This window comes from Ovis canadensis, chromosome 12 (assembly GCF_042477335.2).
Source record: "Ovis canadensis isolate MfBH-ARS-UI-01 breed Bighorn chromosome 12, ARS-UI_OviCan_v2, whole genome shotgun sequence".
In the NCBI taxonomy this organism is placed as follows: domain Eukaryota; kingdom Metazoa; phylum Chordata; class Mammalia; order Artiodactyla; family Bovidae; genus Ovis; species Ovis canadensis.
In genome coordinates this window covers 14,589,396-14,602,585 of record NC_091256.1, presented here as the reverse complement: position 1 = coordinate 14,602,585, position 13,190 = coordinate 14,589,396, and the positions used below count along the sequence as shown (strand labels likewise).

Sequence of the window (13,190 nt, the reverse complement as noted above, 5' to 3'; positions counted from 1 at the left end):
GGACATCTAGGTTGCTTCCATGTTCTGGCTATTGTAAATAGTGCTGCAGTGAACAATGGGTTACCTGTGTCTTTTTCAATTTTGGTTTCTTCAGTGTATATGCCTAGGAGTGGGATTGCTGGGTCATATGGTGGTTTTATTCCTAATTTTTTAAGGAGTCTCCATACCATCTTCCATAGTGACTGTATCAATTTACATCCCACCAACAGTACATTCCCATTCCCTTTTCTCCACACCCTCTCCAGCATTTATTGTTTGTAGACTTTTAGGGGCTCCACTGGTGGCTCATGGTAAAGCATCTGCCTGCAATGCAGGGGACTCAGGTTTGATCCCTGGGTTGGGAAGATTCCCTGGAGAAGGAAATGGCAACCCACTCCAGTACTCTTGTTTGGAAAATCCCATGGACAGAGGAGCCTGGTAGGTTACAGTCCATGGGGTTGCCAAGAGTCCAACAGGACTGAGCGACTTCACTTTATTCTGACTGGTGTGAGGTGATATCTCCTTGTAGTCTTGATTTGTATTTCTTTAATAATGAGCAGTGTTGAGCATCTTTCCATGTGTTTGTTAGCCATCTGTATGTCTTCTTTGGAGAAATGTCTGTTTAGGTCTTTTCCCCACTTTTTGATTTTTTTTTTTTTCCTGGCATAGAGTTGTATGAGCTGCTTATATATTTTGGAAATTAATCCTTTGTCAGTTGTTTCATTTGCTATTATTTTCTCCCATTCTGAGGATTGTCTTTTCACTTTGCTTATAGTTTCCTTTGCTGTGCAAAAGCTTTTAAGTTTAATCAGGACCCACTTGTTTACTTTTGTTTTCATTTCCATTACTCTAGGAGGTGGGTCATAAAGGATCTTGCTTTGATTTATGTCATCGAGTGTTCTGCCTATGTTTTCCTTGAAGAGTTTTATAGTTTCTGGTCTTACATTTGGGTCTGTAATCCATTTTGAGTTTATCTTTGTGTATGGTGTTACGAAGTGTCCTAATTTCATTATTTTACTTGTAGCTGTCCAGTTATCACAGCACCATTTATTGAAGAGGTTGTCTTTGCCCCATTGTATATTCTTGCCTCCTTTGTCAAAAATAAAGTACCCATAGGTTCATGGGTTTATTTCTGGGCTTTCTATCTTGTTCCATTGGACAATATTTCTGTTTTTGTGCCAGTACCATACTGTCTTGATGACTGTAGCTTTGTAGAATAATCTGAAGTCAGGAAGGTTGATTCCTCCAGCTCCATTCTTCTCTCTCAAGACTGCTTTGGCTATTCAGGATCTTTTGTGTGTCCATATGAATTGTGAATTTGTTTGTTCTAGTTCTGTGAAAAATGCCATTGGTAATTTGATAGGGATCACATTGAATCTGTAGATTGCATTTGGTAGTATAGTCATTTTCACAATATTGATTCTTCCTACCCAGGAACATGGAATATCTCTCCATCTGTTTATGTCATCTTTGATTTCTTTCATCAGTGTCTTATAATTTTCTGTGTACAGTTCTTTTGCATCTTTAGGTAAGATTATTCCTAGATATTTAATTCTTTTTGTTGCAATGATGAATGGGATTTATTTCTTAATTTCTCTGATTTTTCATGCTAGTATATAGAAAAGCAAGCAATTTCTGTGTATTGATTTTGTATCCTGCAACTTTGCTAAATTCACTGATTAGCTCTAGTAGTGTTTTGGCTTCCCTGGTGGCTCAGAGGTTAAAGCGACTGCCTGGAATGCAGGAGACCTGGGTTCGATCCCTGGGTTGGGAAGATCCCCTGGAGAAGGAAATGGCAACCCACTCCAGTACTCTTGCCTGGAGAATCCCATGGAGGGAGGAGCCTGGTAGTCTACAGTCCACGGGGTCACAAAGAGTCGGACACAACTGAACAACTTCACTTAGGGTTTTCTATGTACAATATCATGTCATCTGCAAACAGAGTTTTACTTCTTTTCTGATCTGGATTCCTTTTATTTCTTTTTCTTCTGTGAATGCTATAGGACTTCCCAAATTATGTTGAATAATAGTGGTGAGAGTGGACACCCTTGTCTTGTTCCTGATCTTAGAGGGAATGCTTTCAGTTTTTCACCGTTGAGAATAATGTTTGCTGTAGGCTTATCATATATGGCCTTTACTATGTTGAGGTAGGTTCCTTCTGTGCCCATTTTTTTGAAGAATTTTAATCATAAATGGGTGCTGAATTTTGTCAAAGGCTTTTTCTGCATCTACTGAGATTATCATATAGTTTTTAATCTTTCAGTTTGTGTTTGAGGTCTCCTCTTTCCAGGCTTCAAGGCTGAATTCTTTCTTCTTTTTGGTTTCTGGCCTCTTAAGGTTGGTCCAGTGGTTTGTGTAAGCATCTGTATAGGGTGAGATTTGTTTATTTGTTTGTTTTTTTTCCTCTGATGGGCAAGGCTGAGTGAGGTGATAATCCTGTCTGCTGATTATTTGATTTGTACTTTTGTTCTGTTTGTTGTTTAGATGAGGCACCCTGCACAGGGTGCTGCTGGTGGTTGGATAATGCCTGGTCTTGTATTCAAGTGGTTTCCTTTGTGTGAGTTCTCATATTTGATACTCCATAGGGTTAGTTCTATAGTAGTTTAGGGTCTTGGAGTCAGTACTCCCACTCCAAAGGCTCAGGGCTTGATCTCTGGTCAGGAACGAAGATTCCACAAGTGGTTTGTTATGACATTAAGTGAGATTAAAGCAAATATCCAACAACGAGAAGCCAAAGATGAACCCCAGACAAATGGCAGTTACAAAATCAGGGAAATAATAATTTAAATAATGGAATATATACATATACACCCACGAGCAAAGTTAAAACGGTCCAACAAAAATAAAGTATAATATATTGACCCAGTGAACAAAGAAAATCAAAAAGTATATTTACCAGTTAAGAACAAAACTAACTAGAGCACAAACTGGAAAACAAAACTAAAGCAAGGTGCCAAGGGGGGAACAGAGCAATGAAAACAAAACTAACAAATATATTGAGAGGACAGAAAAGAAAGAAGGAATAGATATGCAAAGTTAAATAGAGGTAGATTAAGGAGATTTATACACACTGAAGATTAACTGCAAGGGGAAAAGGACAGTAGGAGGCAAACAAAGGAATAAATGTATAAAAATAGGTATTAAAAATTAAAATTATAAAAAAGAGAAAAGAAAAAAAAAGCAGAAGAAGAAAGAAAAGAGGGGGGAAAGGAAATCTCCGCAGAACTACAAAAGCCCAATGTAGAGGCAGGAGTTTATAACAACAATAAAAAATGTGACTCAGAAAAAATTTGAAAAGCTCAGATGTTTAATTAGATTTCATAGTGCCAATAAAACCAGCAACTACTATGGGGGGAGTGGGGGGAGGAGGGAAAAAAAGAAAAAATACAAAAGAATCCACAGAACAAGTCAAAACATAAGAATAATAAATGTTTTTCTTGAGTCACTGCTGTCAGGGTCCTTTCCCTCACTGGGAGTCACAGTCCACCTCACCACCCTAGGATGCCCTCCAACACTGTGCTGATCTCTGGACCTGCTGGGGGGCAGCTCAGATTCTAACCTACTCCTATGTGTTCTTGCCTTCAATGTCCACAGCTATCAGAACTAGTGCATTTTCTTTTGTGGGAGCTCTCAATGGCCTTTTATATATTCCATAGACACAGAGTCCTGCTAGTTGATTGTGTGGACTTCATCTGCAGGTTGTACAGCTGGTGGGAAGGTTTTGGGTCTGCTTCCTTAGCCACACCACCCCTGGGTTTCAATCGTGGTTTTATTCCACCTCTGCTTGTGGGTCGTCCACTGGGGTTTGCTCCTGAGGCTGCCCTGGAGCACTTGGGTCTGCCCCAGTGAAGGCCAGGTGTGGAGGTGGTGCGGCTGCTTGGGTCGCAGGGGTTCTGGCAGCACCAGGTCCTCAGGGGAGTTGGCGGCTAGGGCAGCAGGAAATATAGTGCAACCAGTAGGGGCCAGTACGCTCCAGTGTTCTTGCCTAGAGAACCCCCTCCCTGACAGAGATGCCTGGCAGGCCACAGTCTACCAGGTCACAAAGAGTCGGACACGATCGAAGCGATCCTGCGCACATAGACACAAGACTTTTTTGCCTGCGGCAGCTCTGCCCCAGCTCTGCCCCAGAGCTGAGCGTAAAGGTGGCACAGCTACTTGGGTGGCAGGGCCTTTGGCAGCACCGAATATGCAGGGACACGGGCTGCCTCCACGGCAGGAGTTGTGGCTTATCAGAGTCTTTTCTCCAGCCTCTTATAGCTGGCGATCAGAAGGCCCCTCTGGCCAATCTTTCTCCATTGCTTCACCCATTCAGGCCCTTAGAGGGCTCCCTTGCCTGGGGTCCTTCTCTGTTGTTCAGCACGTCAGGCACACAGAAGGGGCCCCTGGCTGGGGTCCTACGCTGTAGTTCAGTGAGTCAGGCATTTGATGGGCCAGCCTCTCTGTTGTTCAGCTGTGGATGCTGGCCTGTGGGGAGAGAGAGGCTATGGTGATGGCTCCACCCACTATGTGTGACTCAGCAGTACTGCCTTGCTTCCATGGCTGCCTGGCTTTCCTCCACAGGCATTTCCCACCACAATCTCCTCCCTTACTTTGCCTCCATCTGTCTCTCCAAAGTCAACAGCAGCCCTCGAACTAGGATTGCTCCTCAATCCCTAAACTCCAGCTCCCAACCACTGCCTCTTCCAGGAGTCCTGCCTTCCTGCCCGGCACATGTATGGCTGCGACAAAGACGGTCTGATTCTCATTCCATTTATTCTCATTCCATTCCATTCTCATTCCATTCTCATTTCCATTCCAGATCAGGTGTTTCACTCTCAGCCTTAAATGTTTCTCCTCTGACTCTGACAACTGCCCCGCGTGGGGATGGGACCCCTGCCTCAGTTTCCCCACCCGCCGAGGGCGGGTCCAATCCTACTAACACTCCTGTTTCTCCCCCTGGCTGCTTCATCCTCCCGAGTTTTGCGTGGGCCTATAAATTATTTTCCTCTGGTCAGGTCCTCCTGTCCACTCTCAGCTGGTGTTTTGCATGCACGTCTGTGTCTGAAGGTGTAGTCCTGATGTATCCGTGGGAAGAGATGTACTCCACGCCCACCTACTCCTCTGCCAACTTGTTCTCTCCTGAAGTCCCTTGATTTTGATTGTAGGTTGCTGTAAACTTGGCCATTCTCAATCCAGTATTCTTTTCTTCCAGAGGAAATAATAGAGACCCAGTTTTTTCTGAAGAGCTGGACACTTCTTTAATTTTTAAAATATTTAAACCTAATTAAATATTTTAATAAAAATGAAGCTATTTGCAATTTCTATGTTCAGTGTCCATGTGGCTGTTAATAAAAAGCATATCATGTTTCATGTGTGACATCTAGACCTACTGTTGACTTTTAAAAATGCACAGCATGGGAGTTGTGAGTTAAGCTTTGTTTGCAGCAAAGTGAGGACTGCAGCCTGGGAGACAGCACCTCAGATAGCTCTGAGAAACTTCTCCAAAGAGGCAGGGAGAAAGATCAGTACATATGTGATTTTGGTGAAGGGGGAATATGTGTAGTCAGGCACATATTTTCCCAGAAGGTTTCTACTAGTCTCATGAAACTTCGGCTAGTCACAAGGAACAGTTGTCACCATGAAGGATTTTAGTGTTTTTCTAGATATGGAGGGATACAAGAATTGAACTCATAAAATCAGCTCCTGAAAACAGAAGACCTATCCTATCAGTTTTCCCCCCAAGCACAGAGTGCCTCATTTCTGCTCTCCACTCTAAACTCCTTTCAGTGGGTATTGAAGGACAGCAGTAGCAGGAGCACAATTTTATCAGTGTAGAGGTAGATGGTAAGTGCCAATTTTTAGTTGACAGAGTGCCATCACAGTCATAAATTCGACCAGACTTTGGGAGGCATTTCATGACAATTTCACTATTCCACGGTGCAAGGAAGGCTCATTCCTAGGTCTGGTGAAGATTTCGAAGACAGGCTACTCACTCAGTGTGCTATGACTGGACTAGGTCTTATCAATAGTAATCAAAGGACTCTGGACCAACCTGTCTTAATCTGTTATGGTCCAGGAAAAATTCCCTCTTATGGTACCTTCCCACATCTAGAGTTACACTATTACAGTCATTGATCATGTACAGAACTATATATTTGATCAACTGCTTCAAATTGCTTAGTCATTATTATTTTCATTGGGCTTCCCTGGTGGCTCAGAGGTTAAAGCGTCTGCCTCCAATACGGGAGACCTGGGTTCAATCCCTGGGTCGGGAAGATCCCCTGGGGAAGGAAATGGCAATCCACTCCAGTATTCTTGCCTGGAGAATCCCATGGATGGAGAAACTTAGTAGGTTACAGTTCATGGGGTCGCAAAGAGTCGGACACGACTGAGCGACTTCACCTCACCTCACCTATTATTTTCATTGGAGGTCCAATCACACATTTGGTAATGCAAGAAACAACTATCTTGTAAAACAAACAACATACAAATAACATAGCTAGCCATAGTATTAAAGTCTTAAGTAAGAATGAAGCCAGAACTTACACTAGGTGCATCCCAGTGTATTCTCAGGTCATCTGACTTAGACTATTCTGTACCAATTTTTACCTTTCAGGGAAATTTTATGTTGGCACTGTCCATAAGACTCCTAGCCCAGTCTCCTAGTGTTACTAAGGCTGGTTATCCTTAGTATAATTTAATTGTTCCCAAGATAAAGAAGGGGGGCTTAAATCTGAAATGACCACAACCTAGTGTTAATGTCATAAATCCATCCCATAATTTTGGGAGGTTTTATCCTTGAATTTTTGCTGTTGCTCTGATTGAGCTTGAATAGCTTAGAGGAAAATTCATATTATGGCCAGGGTCAGAGAAAGTATTATTAATTTGCCAGGTGAGAGAATTCCACCTAGTAATATCAAGAGTAGCCTAAATAGGACTGAACTTTCTTCCAATTAGACTCTTGAAGTGGAGAAATCCACCAAGGTAATCTAGAAGTAATAGATGCAGATAACTGTCCACAACTCAACAACTGGGGTTGATTTTTAAAACTAGCATAGGATCAAATAGATGATAGAAAATTTTTGATTTATATGCAAAAGTCTAAGAAGTCAAGATCACACAAATCAGGTCCCGGATCTTGGTAAGCTGTCTACTTCTCATATCATTTTCTTCTCTTCCTGGTGTAGGTGTAGTTTCCTCTATTTGAGCATCGTTTTAAGGTGAGTTTGAGGTCAGCAGTCCTCTCTCTAGGCAGTCCAGTATTTAGACTGGCTCTCTCTAGGTTAGTCCAGTAGTCAGTCCAGCCTTTAGAAGTGGGAATTAATCCAAGAGTCAATTTTCCTTCAGTTTCACTGTACATGAACTAGTTAAGAATACTTGATTTAAAAGTCCTTCCATCCAGGTTGGAGATAGCCCTTTAAATTATGTCTTTTCCAGTATATGTAATCCCCTGTTGGCAGGTCATGGAGCGTCTGATCTTCATCCAGAGATTACTGAGATAAGCTTCAGAAACAAAACTTAGAGTATCCTTTTAGCAATTTGATTAATTTAATATTAATATAACATAACAGCAAGGAACTATCTGGCAAGTGAGTAAATACAGACCCTCATTTACATAATTGGGATTTGACATTCATTGAAACATAATCTTTTTAATCTCTAAAATTACTCTCATTTCTACCAAACATATCCAAATTAAGATTAATTTGTTTGCAAAATAAGTCTGGTCTCAAAAAATATATCTTGGCCTGATAATTTATATAACTATAATTGATCACATAGGCTTTTTGCTTTACTGAAATTGTTATAAGGAGTCTCAAACAACTTTTTTTTCCCAAACTTAAAACTTCCAACTGAACTTTAGAAAAAAACCTCTCAGGGCTAGGAAAATTATGCCAAGGGCTTACTACATGTTTCACCTTTCAAATCTAGGTGAGCTTCTCCCTTTACAAGGTCCCCAAATACCTTAAGATTCTGTACCAGTTGGCGAGGTAGCTTTCCTTTTGTTGTTCAGTCACTCAGTCATGCGTGACTCTGTGACCCCATGGACTACAGCACGTCAGGCTTCCCAGTCCTTCACCATCTCTCGGAGCTTGCTCAAGCTCATGTCCATTGAGTCGGTGATGCCATCCAACCATCTCACCCTCTGTCGTCCCCTTCTCCAACTTACCTGTCCTGATTTACTGATGAAGCTGCTGGAAACCTAACAGATTATGACATCTGGAAGGTGCAGATAGAAAAAAAAAGGTAAGTGTTTCCGTTCTGCCTACAAAAGTATGATTTACCAAATTACTGTAGGTCATAGTTAGTTTGATGGGACGGTTTTCCTTTCACCTGTAAAACACGGATTCAACCCAGTAATTTTCAGACAGAAGCCATAAAAATTATAACCATTTTTACCGGTTTACTCAGTCCTTTTGTTAACTAACTCTTTTTGTTAACAGTTTTTGAAGCCATCCGGTTTCTCCTTAGGATTCTTTAATTTCTTACTCAGTTCAGCATTATGGTCTAAAAGTCAGAAACTTACATTTATCCAATTCTGTTAATCTTCTTGAAGAGGAATCTGTTTTGCAAAAGCCTCAGCCTAAAACCATAACTGTCTATAACGACAACTTAAGGCTCATTTAAAATCTGATTGCAATGCAATTGACAAAGTAATGCGGTTACTGCTGTGACATACAACACTTGCAGATAATAATTAGAATTATGACTGATAACATCTTACCAGGACATTTCAGAATTTTAGGAACTCCATATAAATTTTAGAATATATTAGTAACATTTACCATACAATATAACCTGAGAAGATCTATTACTCACTTGACAATACTTCCAATGTAATTTAATGTATCAAATGAACCTAGTTTACATCTCTCTTTGGGATGTTTCTGGGGCCCTTTGAAGCATCCCAAAGTTAGCTAGAGGTCAAAGGACTTCATTAAATTTTGATATAGGAAGTTTTGTCAAAAAATATCAAAAAGAATTTAGAACACTCAATCAGATAGGATCATAGGTCCCTATGAAGCAATAGTTATTCACTTAGCCAAAGTAACAAATTTCAAAGACAAATACAGAGCAGATCACTTAAAAGTAAAGAGCTCAAAATCTGTTATCAAAGGCAGTTTAGCATCTTAAGAAAACTTGTGATGCACAAAATCTTTTTTCAGGGCCCACTTTTCACAAACTTCTTTGTAGCCATCACTTTCTATACCATTACTATTTTCCCACTCAGAAACAGCCATCTGTAAGTCAGACCTACTTCTTTTTCCCTTAACAAAATGCAATTCTGTTCTTCATGCCTTTTTTTACTGAAAACACATCCTACTTTCCTTAAGCAACCATGAGCTGCCCTTTATATTAGCGTTCTGTAGATTGGTGAGCATAAATACTAATGATAATTTCTAAAAACACTTCCTTTCTTATAGAGAACATCTCAAGATGGCAGCAAACATATTCATGAATAGCCTAAAATATCCTTAGTCTCTCGGTAAGAGGAAGCCAGTGATTATTAATTACTGTTTCAGTCATCTCATTTTATTTGGGAGTGGCCTAGGTATTCAATAAGCTTTCATCACTTAACTTAGCACAACCCTAGTAATTCAATTTCTCAAAATCTGGAGAGACTAAAACATAATTACTCTTAATGGAGCTTATCTGAAAGCTCTTATCTCATTTACATTTTCTTTCCTTAAAAGTTTCCTTAAAAGTTTCTTCACATTAAGTTCCTTTCCTTGCTGACAAATTTGTGACAGATACAATAAGATCTTATTTAGTCTATATTAAACCTAAGCACAATGAAAGTATTATACTGATGACTCTAAGACGTGTCTATATTAATCAGATCAACAGACTTGAACATTAATGCCAGGTTGCTGTTGCTCAGTCACTCAGTCATGTCCAACCCTTTGTGTCCCCATGGCCGGCAGCATCTCTCAGAGCTTGCTCAAACTCACGTCCACTGACAGGTACTAATTTAATACTGAGTATTTCCCAGTTCACATGAATCTGAAATTCGTTTAGCTTAATTTTTCTTATATTTAGAATTGTTTGATTTGTAAGCACTTACTTTTCTTCAGGCAAATTAAATTAGGGCTCATTAGCAAATTAACCTCAGAATTCTATCCAAAGACAGATACATGCTGAGACATACATATATTCAGACAGACACAATGAGAGATCTAGCTTCATTCCCTGTTTTTGGTGTTTGTTTTTTAGTTTCGGGAATTAGAGACGGTCTTGATAGATAAGTGATCCTGAGAGCTCTGGTCTCAAGGCACAGGGACTGAAAACCAGGTTCTCCTAAATCAGACTTCCTCCCTCAGGACATTTTCTTTTTCCTTCAGGCTAACTTTCTCTTGAACAATTCTTCAAGAGATGGGAATACCAGACCACCTGACCTGTTTCCTGAGAAATCTGTATGCAGATCAAGAAGCAGCAGTTAGAACCGGACATGGAACAACAGACTGGTTCCAAATTGGGAAAGGAGTACGTCAAGGCTGTATATTGTCGCCCTGCTTATTTAACTTATATGCAGAGTACATCATGAGAACCGCTGGGCTGGAAGAAGAACAAGTCAATGACAGACTGCAAGCAGCCTTTTTGCATCCTTACGTAGTTTCGAAAGAAGCTTCTAGATACCAATCAAAGTAAGTGTTCTATTCAGTCTGTTTGATCTTGTGGCCAACATTTTCTAACTGTGTGCACAAAACTATAAATTTTGGAATATCAAAAGAACCTCAATTTGGTCATTTTAGGTTGAGATCTCCTTTAGTATAGTTTCCCCAAGTTAAGTAGGTACTTGCAAGTTTAAGTTTGAAATATCAATAACCTCAGATATGCAGATGACACCACCCTTATGGCAGAAAGTGAAGAGGAACTCAAAAGCCTCTTGATGAAATTGAAAGAGGAGAGTGAAAAAGTTGGCTTAAAGCTCAACATTCAGAAAACGAAGATCATGGCATCTGGTCCCATCACTTCATGGGAAATAGATGGGGAAACAGTGGAAACAGTGTCAGACTTTATATTTTGGGGCTCCAAAATCACTGCAGATGGTGATTGCAGCCATGAAATTAAAAGACGCTTACTCCTTGGAAGAAAAGTTATGACCAAACTAGATAGAATATTCAAAAGCAGAGACATTACTTTGCCAACTAAGGTCTGTCTAATCAAGGCTATGGTTTTTCCTGTGGTCATGTATGGATGTGAGAGTTGGACTGTGAAGAAGGCTGAGTGCTGAAGAATTGATACTTTTGAACTGTGGTGTTGGAGAAGACTCTTGAGAGTCCCTTGGACTGCAAGGAGATCCAATCAGTCCATTCTGAAGGAGATCAACCCTGGGATTTCTTTGGAAGGAATGATGCTAAAGCTGAAGCTCCAGTACTTCGGCCCCCTCATGCAAAGAGTTGACTCATTGGAGAAGACTCTGATGCTGGGAGGGATTGGGGGCAGGAGGAGAAGGGGATGACAGAGGATGAGATGGCTGGATGGCATCACTGACTCAATGGACGTGAATCTGAGTGAACTCCGGGAGTTGGTGATGGACAGGGAGGCCTGGTGTGCTGTGATTCATGGGGTCGCAAAGAGTCGGACACGACTGAGCGACTGAACTGAACTGAACTGAACCCTGACTGAGGTGTTAGTTAAAGGCTGGCTCTCTGATGCTCCTTATTTCTGTATTTCAGAGCCTCTGTTTCCCGTTTTAAGCTGAGTTTGTCAGAGGTAAAATTCCCTAGTGAAACTGTGTGGTGGGCCGTGTGAGCTTAGCTTCTCTAGCCGTCACCCCAGACATTTCAGATCTTCTTATGTGTCTCAGTTTCTCCCTCCAGCAATCTAAGACCACCAAGGATACTCAGATCACTGAATCGCCAGTTCTTAGTCTCCACCCGCTGCAAGCAGAGCAAGTGCTTTAATTAATGAATGGGTTTCCCTATGGGACCACTGCATGATGTGAGGACTCAGCATTTACCACTCTTGTAAATTTCTCAGTCCCCTGAGAAAACTGTAACTGGTCAGGAGGAGTCTCATCCTTCTTCTTCAGCGCTAAGCTCTCATGTAACATCTTCACTTTTACCCTAACGAATTACTATTAAGGCAGCTGAATTGAGGACAAGTGTCAGATCAGCCTTTCCTGACCACTCAGGCAAGACCACTCAATCTCCTGCTGCTGCTACTGCTAAGTCGCTTCAGTCGTGTCCAACTCTGTGCAACCCCACAGATGGCAGCCCACCAGGCTCCCCTGTCCCTGGGATTCTCCAGGCACGAACACTGGAGTGGGTTGCCAATTTCCTTCTCCAATGCATGAAAGTGAAAAGTGAAAGTGAAATCGCTCAGTTGTGTCCAACTCTTAGCGACCCCATGGACTGCAGCCCACCAGGCTCCTCGGTCCGTGGGATTTTCCAGGCAAGAGGACTGGAGTGGGGTGCCATTGCCTTCTCTGACTCAATCTCCTACAACTGAGCAAACCCTGGTATCTTTCAACCAGCCCCCACCCCAGTATCTTCCAACCAAACCCCACCCAGTGTCTAGAGGCTGGATGGGTGTGTCTCAGTATCTTTCAACTCCCCACCCTCCACCAGTATGAGGGAGGAATCGGGAACTGGCAGGACAGGTCTTCAGATAGATATTTTTAGGAGCCAATTTTATTAATATGAGCCCAATTCTTATATTTCCCCAAATCTAGAAAAGCACTAAAATCCTTCATGGTGCTGACCGTTTCTCACGGCTAGCAAAAGCTTCATGAGACTAGCAGGAACCTTCTGGGAAAATATGTGCTTGATTGCTTGTATTCCCCCCTTGACCAAAATCACATATATACTGACCTTTCTCCCTACCTCTTTGGAACAGTCAAAATGTCATCAGCAAATATTACACTAATTCTTGAGTGCCTCCAGAACCAGAAATTGGAACTCAAAGAGAAGCAAGAAAGTGGTCACTCAGCACTCCTGGGAAATAACACACCGTGCAGGAATCTATTGCCGTCATGCTATCTGAGAGGAAGGATTTGACAAGTCAATTTTCTTTTCCCTTAGCTAAGCACACTTTGACAGCTCAGTTCCTCCCTGCTCTCCAAAGCTATGTTGTCTCCAAAGTTCACAGTGACACAACCCACAATGCCACATTTTTGGGACGTTTCAGATGTAACTTTTCTTTTCCGAAGATATAGAGCAACTTCTGTAGAGAAGTGGTTCTCTGGGGCCTGAACTGTGTTAGTCTCAGAAACGTGTGTTTGGGGT

At 41.5% G+C, this 13,190-nt stretch overlaps 1 protein-coding gene, 1 long non-coding RNA gene and 1 other non-coding gene across 4 annotated transcripts in view; 2 read left to right on the top strand and 1 right to left on the bottom strand.

Annotated features, from left to right (window-relative positions):
• Nucleotides 1-13,190, top strand: part of PM20D1 (peptidase M20 domain containing 1) — a 55,315-nt gene that overhangs the window by 28,616 nt on the left and 13,509 nt on the right. The window contains exon 14 of one of the 2 annotated variants that reach the window (XR_011247620.1): nt 10,302-10,604. The gene's annotated coding sequence lies outside the window, so the exon portion shown is untranslated. Of the gene's footprint in view, nt 1-10,301; nt 11,696-13,190 lie in introns of those variants that run through there. The other variant, XM_069545240.1, reaches the window with a different exon arrangement.
• On the top strand, nt 1,682-1,753 carry TRNAS-GGA (transfer RNA serine (anticodon GGA)). The gene has a single exon. It is a non-coding gene; the product is annotated as a tRNA-Ser (tRNA).
• On the bottom strand, nt 3,269-8,270 carry LOC138416334 (uncharacterized). Its single transcript, XR_011247621.1, has 2 exons — nt 7,924-8,270; nt 3,269-4,443 (listed from the first exon to the last, which is right to left on the bottom strand). It is a non-coding gene; the product is annotated as an uncharacterized lncRNA (long non-coding RNA).